General features: G+C 42.3%; 1 protein-coding gene across 16 annotated transcripts in view; it reads right to left on the reverse strand.

Moving 5' to 3' along the window:
- EYA4 (EYA transcriptional coactivator and phosphatase 4) overlaps positions 1-12,972 on the reverse strand; it is a 150,699-nt gene extending 137,727 nt beyond the window's left edge. For 5 of the 16 annotated variants that reach the window (XM_061474849.1, XM_061474844.1, XM_061474843.1 and 2 more), the window contains exon 1: positions 10,684-11,217. The gene's annotated coding sequence lies outside the window, so the exon portion shown is untranslated. Of the gene's footprint in view, positions 1-10,683; positions 11,220-12,513 lie in introns of those variants that run through there. The other 11 variants (XM_061474846.1, XM_061474848.1, XM_061474842.1 and 8 more) reach the window with 5 other exon arrangements.
- Positions 12,973-13,232: the final 260 nt, after the last annotated feature.

Below are 13,232 nucleotides of genomic sequence, written 5' to 3' on the forward strand. Positions count from 1 at the left end.
CAGTAAGATTATTATATCTACCTAACTTGAAGGGACAACAAATTACAACTTTTAAACACCATATACATAGCAAGCACTTAAAAAGGCAAGCAACACCATTCTGAGAGTATGACCTTGTCAGGGACATGTACTGTTTTCCTCATAAAAACTGGTAGCTGGAGAGACATATACAGGATTTCTACCTTTTTTTAGCTCTCAAATTTTTCTTTTCACATTCCTTTTAACCATAAGGATTCCTGCAGGAAACAGAAGTGACTTGGGAATCTCTCATGCATGTTTAGGCTTAGCTGAGGTGTCTGCCTACTGGTATCAAGACAAGTGAAATGCTCCTCTTGGAAAACTCAGTATTGGATGCTAATGATACGCGGATTTCCCGGTATCAGTAGAAATAAATCTTGCTCCACGGATAAGAGAATTAAAAGGAATATGGAATGCCTGTCTTTCCCTTCCTCCTCTTCCAATACTTTCTTTTATCTCAGGCCCACATCTTCAGTTGGTTAGACATGGATGGCCCTCTTCAGATCAGTTGGGTCTCAACCCAATTTTAGCTTGTTGAGGATGAGCATTTTACCCTTATTAGAGGAGTTTTAGAGCTTTCTGAACCTTCTGTAGCACATCCAGGTCCCACTTCTCCACCTATTGGAATGACCTCCAGGTTGCCGAGCTCCATCCTCCCTTACCCGGAAGGAGCCGCTGACCTGCTGTCAAGGATGGGAGGGGCGGGGGCGTAGGCCGCCCCCCTCCCTACCCAGCTCCTTTCAGCTCCAAGCACATCCAGCGGCCCCTGGTGGAAGGAAACCACGTTCGCTGAGGTTTGTGCTGCGCAGAGCACCTGCCTACATCAATTTGCCTTTGCAGACCGTTTGCTCAGACAAGATACATTATTCCTTATTTTGAATTAGCAGAATTACGCTAGGAGTTCACACAACTCACGCAACTTCTGTAAGCTTCTGAGCAAAGAGATTTCCTGCTGACTGCAACCCAGCACACTCCTGCTACTCATTTACAGGGAAGGAATACAGGGGGAATTTCCACAATACACTGGAAAGCAAACAGATCTAGCTGCTTCCTCTATAAACAAGAGCCCTCACTCTCACAGCAAATACATGAGTGATAGCGCACCGGCTAGATGGAACGGGCTGCACTGAGCACCCTTCAGAACCCGGTCAGCATTCGCAGCACAGCATCCAGCATGCATGTGCACAAGAATATGCATATGTGTAAACTGGATGCACACTGCATGTTCCAGTGTATATAGAAACAATACATCTGAAATGAGTAAGTTTCAAGGTGCAATGTCAGACACAAAAAAAGTGTCCCATTATTATCATACAATAAAACAAGTAGGAAAACAGAAATACTTCTTGGCAAATAGTCAACAACTGCAAGCACTGTGTCTCATTTACTGTAGGTAAAATAATACTTCAGTGTAGCACTCATCTTGGAAAAATGAGTATCAATTTTACAGGTACCAAAATATGGTTAAAATCAACTCCCCTACTCTTCTTAGCACTCCCATCTAATACCTGTGCAACAAATAAGGATTAGTTTTAGAAATTTCAGAGTACAGAATTGTAAACTCAACAATTCCTCCCTTCTCCTAACATTGCATAATATGCCATGAAATTACCGAGACTGAAACCAGAGCTGTGAATTTACTGATGCTTGCTGGCTTCACAATCGTGATAGACCTCTTCACTCACACTTAGATAAGGCATGCAGCTACACAGAGCTCTTCTGACTCATTCCGGATTAATCAATTACAGATTATTCCAGCCAGAAATAAATAAAACAAATGCTGAGCCTGTTTCTGGCTTGCATGTGTAAACAAATCTAAACTAGAATCCCACTGTGCTCCCCTAAAAATGTAGGAAAATTGATTTGCAAAAAAATTAAACACAGTGTTTTCAAATTCATGACTGATGAAACCCACGCAACCCTTACCAAAAAAGGGAGATGGTTCTGGGTTGGGGGGTAGGGAGAAGTAATGCAAAGATGCCACAGATAGAAGCATGCACTTTTAGAACGTGAATAAAAACTTTACGTTTATTTTCCTAACAGGCCATTTCAATCTTTTGAACAACTAGATTTTTCAAGGTGGGAGGATTCTGGGTTTTATTCCATAGCATATTTTGGTTAATTTCAGAGATATTTTCTTTCTGTTGTTTTGTTGGGTTTTTTTGTTTGTTTATTTGTAGGGATTTGGGGAGGGTTTTGTTTGTTTGTTTGTTGGATTTTGTTTTTTTTTTTTTTTTGATAGAAAATAGCTGAAAACAAACCAAATAAAACATTTCAGTTTTTTATAAACAAGCCATTGAAAACAGAAAGACTACACTTTGCTAGTCAGAATACTTAAAGAAACAGTGTCAACTTGAAAATATTATTTATTATTTCTTCTCCCCCAAAGACATGTCAAATTTACCTTCAACACATTTAAAAAAAAAATCACCTTGTGATACAGAAATAGCATAAAGTAACAATAAAGGTTATTTATAAAAGAGAAACCCTACTTATCATTTTAGAATTCAGGAGAACCTAAAAATAAGCACATCCTCCAGCTGAAAGCAAACAGCAGTTTTACAAGGATGGATAAATTAACCAAATGAATCCAAACCCACTTTAAAATGAAAGCCGTGACAACACAGAATGTATACATCCTGTTTGTTTTTAAAAGCCATGCCAGTTTGAAGAGCGTATTCAGCACTATGAGTATGCAATGATAGTTAATGATGAAGTTCAAATACTAAGATTCCTAGAAACACCCTGATGAAGAAGGAAGCTTGTAGCTTGCCCTTCCTTTTCAGCTGTCAGTGTCATTGCCCACCCCTGCCTGTCAGCTGCCATTACTGTTACTGCAAGTATTTCTCATACAGCTCTTCAGTGGAACATTCTTAAGCGCCAGAAATAAATATAAAAGTAAAGCCACTGCAAATAAACACGGGTACTTTGGTTCTGGTTTGGTAGGAGAAATGCAACCTTGTTCTTAATTGAAGTTGACAGTAACTCCCAAATGTTGCATTTGAGAAAGTTTTCCATTCTAAAGGAATTACTGAACAACAGGAAACAAAAAATGTGAATGCAAAACTGTCCCAGAATAAGGAACTCCTGCTGGTGCCAGTGTGCAGCTCCAGCAGTTTCTGATGGCACAGAAGGGCAATTACTACTCATAAAGCCTAACAGTGCTGCACCACGGATGTCAAGTTAAACTGAAACTGTCAGAACACAACAAATCAAAAATAGCAAAATTACTGTGTGCCCCCTTTGTCCAGCCCAAAGTAAGCACTAAAACCTGTATTAAAAGTGCTCTGTAGTCCACATTTTTTTATGATGTTGATCCTCACAAGAGGTGCCTGCACTCATTTCAGTTCCTGGCCCATCAACAGTCCCTACATGCAGCCGAAGCTGCCAACATTAAGTGCCGTGACGTCCATGGAACAGATCGCCATCCCACAGGTGAGTCTCTTCAATCAAGAGGCAGCATAAAGCATGCCACACAAGGCATGCCAATCATGAAAAACAGGTATTCCCAGATTTTAACAACTTTTGCTGTGACAATGGATCCTTTACCATATTTCCATACCCCGATTTAGATATTTATTAGCTGTGCTTGAACAATGCTACTTTCTCCTTTGGTAAATTAAAATCTGCTCATCCCCTGGAATTCCAATTGTTTAATTACTCCTCTGGTCTTATATCTGAAACTCCTCCAATTTTTGAAGTTTCCTTTCTAAAGCTAAAAGAAGGCACAGCTTTCGAGTAGTAGCTGCATTCATGCTATCTCTACAGGTAATGTAACCGCTCTTACTCTGCCTCGTATTTTGTTTAAATTACTACTCCTTTTTTTTTGGCTATGATACCATCCTGATCATTTGCTGTGGCATCCAGTTGTTTGGGTTGGTTTTTTTTTCAAATAAACCGCTGGCTTGCAACAAAGCACATACTTTTTGGTTGCTCTCAGCTTGCTTAACAAGACAGACTACTCAGCAATCTGCTCTTCATTGTTTAACTCTTCCCTCAGCCTTTGTAGTAGCAGTACTACAGGCATTACAGTCTGACAGAATTACAAGAAAGTTTGTAAGAAGAAAGATCTCTTTCATCAGGTCAGCCATTGATCTACTCAAAGGTATTACTTCTTGTGGAACTTACCAATCTTTGTGTCACAGGTAAAATAATTAACACGTTTTTATTTGATAACTAGGCCCTGAAAACCTCTTTATAATATTGTCCTCTTTAAAGACTCATTAACAAGGTTTTTTGAAATCTATGCTTTAGTTTGCCATTTAATCCATTTCATTTGTGACAAGTTGATATTGTATCCTTCAAGTTTATTAATCAAAACCAAAACTTTATTACATCACTACTCTTATCTCTAGAAATCAAACTTGTACTTACATCAAAAGTACTATCTCTAGAACAGCATGCTCAAGTGTTCATAAACCTGTGATGTGCTATAGCATGCATATTTCAGTGTTCTATAGGAACAACATAAAAAGGCATTTAGAACACAACAGCATGTAAGTTAATACTCTGCAACAGTGGAGACTAATAAAAAAATAGTCGCCATAAATTAAGCTGTCTACAACGACAGCTAAGTAGTGGCCAATTTTGAGAATGTATTCCACTTCTTTCCCTAGGAACAGTGCTAAGAGAATGCTTTGCCCATCCCCTGTGAGCCCAGCTTTTGGACAGTGATGCACAGATCTGGAGAAGATCTGTGGTCTGGTATCATACCTAACTCCTGCCTTTCTTTGAGAACATCAAAGCTGTCCCTTACAAAGATATCATAACTTTCCCTACTGTTTTAGAGCTGCACATATACCTGCAAATTACTGCAATCCACTTTAGTTTTCATTGAAAAAATAAACAGATCAACAAAACCTTTTGGTTAAAGATCGAGGGGTCATTTTTGTAGACAATGTTTTCATTCTTAAAAATTTCACTTATCCCACAGACTTGACCCTGCACTTAAGTTAACAGAGGTAGCAGATTAGGTAACGGAGACTGTGGTTCTGCAGCTATTTCTGCAGCGCTGGTGCCAGGCTGGGCAGCGCGGGTGCTGCCACTCATTCCGACCTTTGCCTCCTTGCCAGCACAGCTGTTCATGAACCACAACAAGGAACAGATCCAACTTGAACGAGTGGCCAGCAGAGGAAGGGTAAGGGGCTGCTTAAGAAGCACTGCCATCAAATATGAAACCATAGCTTCTTGTTCTTCCATCCTCTGCCGCAGAAAACAGATGGGCGTAGGAACATCAGACATGGTTGGTCACAGACAGATTACTGCTATTACTGCTTCTATGAATGAATGCCCCTAGCAAACGATGCAAAAACAGAGCAAAATGATGGACCTCTTCCTACAGACCTTACAATCAAGCTGCTGCAAGTTTAGTTCTGATTTGACAGGGTCTCTTGGGCTGCAGTTCCAATCCTGGACTTTCTTCAATGCAGATCTAAGCAAGACCTCAAACTGTTGAGTAGTTTCACAACTATCAAGGAGCAATTCCTTCCGTTTCATTCATCCTAAGCCAAAAATATGACTATTCAGCCCTTGGAGAAATCAGACTATCATTTAATTACAAAATTGGAAAACAAGCTGAATCAATCATAGCTAATTAGCTACCAGAAATGGCTAGGAAACATATCATCTGGTCATTTTAGCTGAAAGACCTCTTACTGCAGGTGATTCCCAGCCATACTATTGAACAGTGAACTCAGCATTCTGATGGTGCTTTGAACACAAAAAATTGCTTGCCTAAAGGGCAGTCAACTGAACGAACATCACACCAACTCCCTCTATCACACCAGATTAGAATAAACACAAAAATAGGTGGCTGAGTGGAAAAGTACTTTATCTTTCCACTTGGAAAACCTACCACAGTTCCAAATCTTGCCTTGGGGTAACCTGGAAATTTTATTTTGGAGACCCTTTCCCAGAACAGGATTATTCCATTTGTAAAACCTCCATACCATTTGGCCCTATTAGTTTGCAGCTCCCTAGTTCTCTGTGTTAAGACCACCAGGAACACTAGGTTGCGTCTGAGTTGCATTGCTAGAACTTGGCAAAGGAAATGTATATAATCTGCCTGAGCCATGCCTGGTTTTGTGAAACCACGTCTAAGTTGGGATACTCAGGAGAGCTGGAAGAAAGACCTCACATATAGCGTGATATCAGGATGCATAAACCGGAGCATACAGAGGCTGGTTTAGCTGCTCTCACTTGGGAGTAAGGTGAACTTCATTTTCTGTGATTCACTGGGAATATACTACAGTAAATAAAAAAGGGGGATTTAACATGGTAAAAGACTTCACACCTTTCATTGAATAGGCTTGGCATTCACAAAATGTCCCTGAGCAAAGGCAACCTGACTGTTTATTTTTGTGAGCAACAAAGTTGCCTTAAAGGAATTAAAATAATACTGTCAATTAACAATATTTCTAAGTAACTGCACGATTTGCATAGACACAATTACTGTAAAAAGCATTTCTGTGGTCATTTGTAAAATGCTGTAAAAAAAAAGAAAGATATATTCTAATACAGGAGTATGAATATGCCTTAAAATGGAAGAAAACATAAATATATTATTTGGACATTTATACTTAACCCTCTTTTGTTTTTTCTAAGTATTCCTAAGTATCGCAGGATCACTTCTCTGTGCATGTGATCTCACACATATAAAGTATACTACAACATCCTCCCCCAAAAAAACAAGCTGCACTAAGAATAGAGGACTAGATACTCATCTGGCATAATGTGAGACCACTCCAGTAATTTCAACATTCCTAGTCCAATCTGCAACAGCTAAGGATCTGGCACAAAACATCGACTAAAATTTCCAATTACCTCATGCACCAGCATTGATTTCAATAGTTATATACACAGAGCCATAGAGGAGAATTATTTGAAAAGTTGCAAACTCAGCTCTGTATTTCTGTTACTTTTGTGGTCTAAATCAGACCCTTCACGGTATTTTAATGCAGGGTTTTGTGGTTTAATTATGTATGTGTCAAGAGCATAACAGTTACTTGCTGTATCTACCCAATTAAAAAAAAGGCAGCAATAATTTTACACTGCTGACAATGTCAACTTATACGGTCATGTCACAAAAGCAATATATTTTAATGTTGCAAAAAATCTAGTGCATATTAACTTCAATTAGACTTCTGCATGTGAATATTTTGCAGGTTGCCTTGGGAGGTCTTTCTGCAATCTGCCGCTCCCAATCAGCCAAACTGTATAGTCCAGCCACAAGAGGAGGTGACCAAGGCATAAAGACACAATATCCAGCCAGCTCAGACAGGCTGAGTTCTTCAGAGACAGCACTTAAATTACATCTCATTAAACAGCCCTACACAGTCCTGCAACATCACTCACTACAATGTACTTCCATGGACAGCTGCTTAATGAAAAATGGCCATAATTTTATTTATTTCTCTAGTTCTAGGAAAAGGATGCAGACCTCCAAAGAAATTCAGGTACAGAAAACCTCTAAAATCCTTCTGTTCAAATCCATGGTAATTGAAGTCTAACTCAAAGTTTAGTGCCTAGTAACTGAGTCTAATAGCTTAAGACCAAATACTAGTCTCACTGGTATGCAGACCTCTGAAAGTTCTGAAGATAATCACTCCTCATTATAATCTTCCCTTATCATGAAGAAAATTTAAACAAATTGAAAATAAAATGCTTAACTTTAGTATTCCTCAGCCATTAGCTTTTGACATTCTGCTCAAAAGTCTGACAACTAGCCTATATACAATCTTGTGAGTGAGACTGCCCAGTGATGCATTTTGATATAGGATAATCAATCATCAAAGTAATTTTACTGCTTAACATTAAAGCAAAAGGCGGGCCAGCTATTCAAAGCGTTTCTCATGCTTAGAGACAAAAAGAAGAAACTGCTTTAAAAACAGTTTTCACCAAGGTCTGTATTACAGGCATCCCAAAAGCAACTGGCATCATTAAAACCTCCAGTGTGGACTAAAAATGTAAGTTTTACTGCTTTTTCAAAAAAATTTTATTCTTTCCTTGACGGATAAGCATTCCTTGTATCTGAGCTTTCACACTACAAAGTGCATCCAATTTCCTTTAAGCACTTCAGATTTAATGACAGATTTAATAGCATTGCAACACAGAAATGTGGACTTGGACAAAAAATTACTGCATAAAAATCTGATTTCTGTAAAGCAACATCTAAAAGGTCAATTAATATATCTGAGTAAAGCAGAAAATTTTTAATGTATATTGTGAAGACTGGGGCTTTGATAGGTAAAACATCTACTGACTTTAAGATACCCTAAAGATAATTTATTTTTAATAACCATTTTTATTTAATTTTTAAAAGAGTAGCAGTTTATGCCTTCAAGTATAACCATACCCTGAAATCTCAGGGGTGATTAAAGGGCCATGGCAAAGCTGAAAGGTTTCAAATATCAAACTATACTATTATGTCACGGCCAGCAAGATCAATTAGCGCTTTTCAATGACAGAAAAGGTTAAGTTGGGTACACATTTACACAATATTTAAATTCAAATTAGAAAAATAGCACATAGTAAGTTTAGTTGTAAACCTCTCAATCGGTGACGAAATCTCAAAACTCTTCTTCTACTTGCATAACATAAATACCGTTTTTCTAACAAAAAATGGCAAAAAGATTATAGATACATTAGGTAGCAGAAATAACATTGGATTCTTATGTACAAAGTAAAAATCAAAGACATCTGAGTGTTTCTGCTACAAGACTTGGTTTAGTGCTGAACTTTCAAGAAGTTTTAAAAATACTTGATCAGCTTGACAGATGCCGCTGTGTTTGCGTTCTCCTTGCAAACCCTGACAACACTAAAAATGAATGACAACGAGCAAATAAACCTATTCTCATGTTCAACTAAAAAACAAATAGGAAACTGCCACACAACAAAAAAAACCACAAATTAAAAATACTAATCTGTAAATTTACTAATCTTAAATGTGGGAAAAAAGCAAGTATACAGCTTCTGCAATTAAAAAACATAGACAAATGCACACCAGGAAGCAAGGGAGCTTACTGACTTACTTATTAAGAACATTAAGTTCTTAGTACCTGAAGAATACTTGTTAAAAGTACAGGTATTTTAGAAGTTAATTCGACACCTGTTAATGCAAGCGGTGCTGCAGTAAACATAACTTGAACAGAGTACCAAGTTATGATATCAAATAAAGTCAGTATAAAATCATAATAAAAGTGTGGGAGATGAAGAAAACCTAAGGAAAAAAACCCACACTGTGTTGAAATCAGTGGTTTAGATTGTAATTGCATTATTTTGAGTAAAAGCAAAGCAAGATTAGTCTTGTTCAATGATATATTTCAAAATGTCTTCTCTATTTATTTCTTCAAGGGGTGATTTGAAATATTTACTACCAGACAGTACCTAATTTTAGGTTTTAAGTGCTTTAACAGCTCAATGAAATATGATCAGCAGCTGCAATATAGAAGTATGCTGAATAAACTCTCCTTATAAAAAGGGAGACCTGTTTTACCCTGAGTTCATAAAATCTCTACTTTCAAGACAGAAAAAGATAATACAGAAAAAAATGGTAGCTGCGTCCTAGAGCATTTGACAGAAATTCCAGGAATTTCTTTCTTCTTTCTGTATTAGCTTTCATATTTAAAAGAGGAAAAAGCAGTTTAAATTTCAACACTGGAGGATTGCACTGAATGTCATGCAATACCACCAGGTCATGCAGGAAATAGACAGGTACCTCTTCCAGACCAAATGTCAGTGTTTAACACTGATTAACTCTAGGACTGAAAGGTAAAAGTTGCATAAAGTTTAACGAGAAGCTCTCAAAGCTTGCATCAGAGTCTAAAAATATGCAACAGGACACTATCTATAGCTGTATTTTTAGTTGCCTTATTTGAAACATTTTAACTGGGAAAAGCAATTAACTGTTTTCTACTTACTAAATTCCTTGCTTCAAATTTATTTATCCCATTGGCATTATCCATAGAGCAGAACAGATTTCTATTGCAAAGTGTTTTGAAGCCATTAATAAGTACAAATACAACAAGAGTAATCTTCAACTAAATTTATTAGTATAACCACATATACATATCAAATTCTAAATGCACATGAATTACCTGGAAAAAAGATACATAAAAGATTAGCCACCACACTCTTCTTTCGTTTTTATTATATTTGATTGAAGAATATTTGGCAACATAAATACCAGAATTTTCAAAAGAAAGCACGAAGAGCTGTTTCAGACGTAGCCCAGCTAATGTTAGATGTCAAATGTACAGAAAGAATCACAGGGAGGTTAAGAGAAATGTCAATTTGTAGTTCCACTTTATTCACAGTATGACACGTCGGGCGTATGCAAACATTTGTTATTCGGCAGCATTTTCAGAAATACTAGTACGAAAAGTCAAACCCACTGTAACTTTGCAAAACTTCTCTTTTGAGTGTTAAGGAAATAAAACAATGATATAAGCTGAGCTTTGATTCAAAGTACACTCTTCAAATAACAAACAAGCAATGAGGTCAGACAACAACAACAAAAAAATATTTACCATACAGAAAAGATGCTTGCTTTGTATACTTCACTCCAAACCTAAACTGCTGATTAGTTTATCCCAGACATACTTTCTAGTCTCAGCAAGTGAAACACGCAAAACAAAACCCAGAATATTGAAAATACTGGTTTCTTACTGTTCTAGCATGGCTTCGTGCTTAAACCCGAATCGGCCAAGGCGCTCCCTTGTCTGCTACAGCTTGCCTCCCACGATTTGTGCAAATACCAGCTATGTACTTCACATCCCCACTCGCGAGATGAAGGTGCACCTCCGTGTGCGCGCTTTAAATCCCGCCCGCAGGATAACGGGAAGGCAGCGCAGTACCTACTTGGCTCTGAGCGACAGCTTCATAAACGTAAATGAAACTTTAGATGCCAAGTAATGACTGGCAGCAGCCCTGCCAGGGGGTCCCGCTCTCGCTTCTCGGCGGGGTCGCTCACCGCTGGCGAGTGCCGGGCGGCGGCCCCGGGGCAGCCCCCGCCGCCCGGGCACGGTGTGGAGCCCCTGCGGCCCAGGGAGAACCGCCGCCGGAGCCCGTGAAACCCAGCCGGCGGTTTTCCGCCAGTATCTGATTTGGGAAGTGTCTGTAATGACAGCCGGGGAAGCAAATTAATGGCCAGCAGCCCACTGGGTTTGAACACGGAGAATCCTGTTACCTCCTCACGGATCAAGTACACACACACACACACACACACACGCGCACACACACACACACACGGAGGCTTCCCCACGTGGAAATGCTTTTAAACCAAAACACAGGACCCTCTATCGCCAGCGGGACCCCCGCGCCGGGGCTTTCCTGCGCCTCCGTCCTCCTGCGCAGCGGGGACCGGGACCCCAGATGGGACGACCCGAAAACGTGCCTTTTTGTCTTTTAACCGCAAGAAAAAAACAAGTCGGGGCGGGGGAGGGGACGGGCAGGAGGGAGCCCTCAGGGAGAGGAAACGCCGAAGAACAAAAACAACGGGCAGCTCCCCCGGGCAGTGAGAACAGTGGCTGCCGAAGGCCCGTGGGGTTGCCGGCCGGGAGGCAGCCTGCCCCATCCCGTCCAGCGGCACTCCGAACACCGCACGCACGAGGCGCCCCAAGGCAGGATGGAGGCAGCAGCGGCAGACTCCCGGGTCAGAGAGGGGCCCAAGTGCGAGCGGCGGAACCGATCTCCCCTGCCACCGATGCCTGCGGGTCTCCGACGAGCTGCCTGACTCCTCGCTCTGCCCAAACCCTAACCTCGCTGGCAGAAGATAGTTCAGGAAGGGGCTTGCTACCATCCCTGCTTGTTTTCAGGCCAGAGGGGCTCCCCGCTGCCAGAAAACTTGTTTCCTCCCAACCTCCGGTCGAGCCGGCCCCGGCTCTGGCCGTAACAGGGGCGGGAGGTGGCAGGGCGGCTTGGGGAGCCCTCCCACCCCCAGCCTCCCTCCCGCCTCGCCCAGGCTGGCCGGCACCCCCAGCTGCTCGCGGGGCGCAGCCCAGGGCCCCCATTTCCGCCGTTATCGGGGAGGCGCAGGCGGGGAACAGTGCGATGGCAGCCGGCACGGCTTACGCCCGCCTCGGGGTTCACCTCAGTAGCCACGGTAACAGCCGGCCGAAGGGTAGTGACGGCAACACGGCTGGGACTGTCACCTGGAGAGAGGCAGAAAGTCACCCCGTCCGCACCGGAGACCGGTGGGATTTCTGCAACTAAACTTGTGCGGGGCCGGAGGTGAAAGCCTGGCTCTGGTTTGCGATGGACGGCTCCGCTGTTCCTTCCCATCACGTTTGTTTTGCAGCAACTTTTTGTTTTCTGGTCATCGGACCAACAGGAAAACAACGCTAAATAAACCCTAAACACAAGCACATGCACACACACCCCCATCTCCCCCCATCTCCACGGACGCATACACTCGCGACAGGGAGCCGGTTTCCTCCACCCCTGAGCAGAAGGGGTGGGAGGGAGGCTCGAGAACGGGGAAGCCGGGGAGAGACTCACCTTCTCGCTGCCGGGATATGCCGCTACCTTTAATTTAAGGGCCGCTCCTTATTTATTTATTCTCGTTCCTTCTCCGAGCCGACGTTCCCCTCTTGCACTGCCCCTCTGGCAAAAACAGGACATCCCCTCTACAAGTCGTGTTCCCCCGTCTTTTCTCCACACACAAATAAAGTGCAACTCGGAGCAAAACGGGAGGAGAGGCGCGGGGGGTGTGTGTAGGGTGTTAGATAGAGGAGGAGGCTGGTAGGGGAAAAGCCAAACACTCGCAGTTGAGCGAGTGCAACTAGTTGCCTCTCACGCACAGGCACGTAGAAAGTTCCCCTGGCAAGGGACGGGGCTTTGCTAAGAAAAGGTAACCTCCTCCCTCTCAAAAAAAGTCGTCCCGGGAGCGGGGAGGTAAGGGGCGAGGACCTCAGGAGCCAGCGCAGCCTCCGGACACCCCGCTTTGCACTTGCGCCGGGTCTGCGCCGGCCCCTGCTCGGTGCAGGAGACCGGCTATTCCTCTGCCGCCCCGCTCAGCACGCCTGCGCTTCCGCCGCCGCGGCACACCGCGGAGGGACGGCTGGCCCGGCCATCAAGCACGCCCAAAGCACCCCTGCCCACCGGCCGGCCCGCTTCGCCCGGCCCGGACAGTTCACCTTCGCTACTCCCTGGCAGCCATAGCCAGCAGGGTTGGGAGCAAAGAAGGAGATAGCCCTAAGAGGCGTAGGTCTAACCGT

Source organism: Pezoporus flaviventris, unplaced genomic scaffold (assembly GCF_033815535.1).
Source record: "Pezoporus flaviventris isolate CSIRO_AGI_PZ_B2104156 unplaced genomic scaffold, CSIRO_AGI_Pfla_v1 ptg000081l, whole genome shotgun sequence".
In the NCBI taxonomy this organism is placed as follows: domain Eukaryota; kingdom Metazoa; phylum Chordata; class Aves; order Psittaciformes; family Psittacidae; genus Pezoporus; species Pezoporus flaviventris.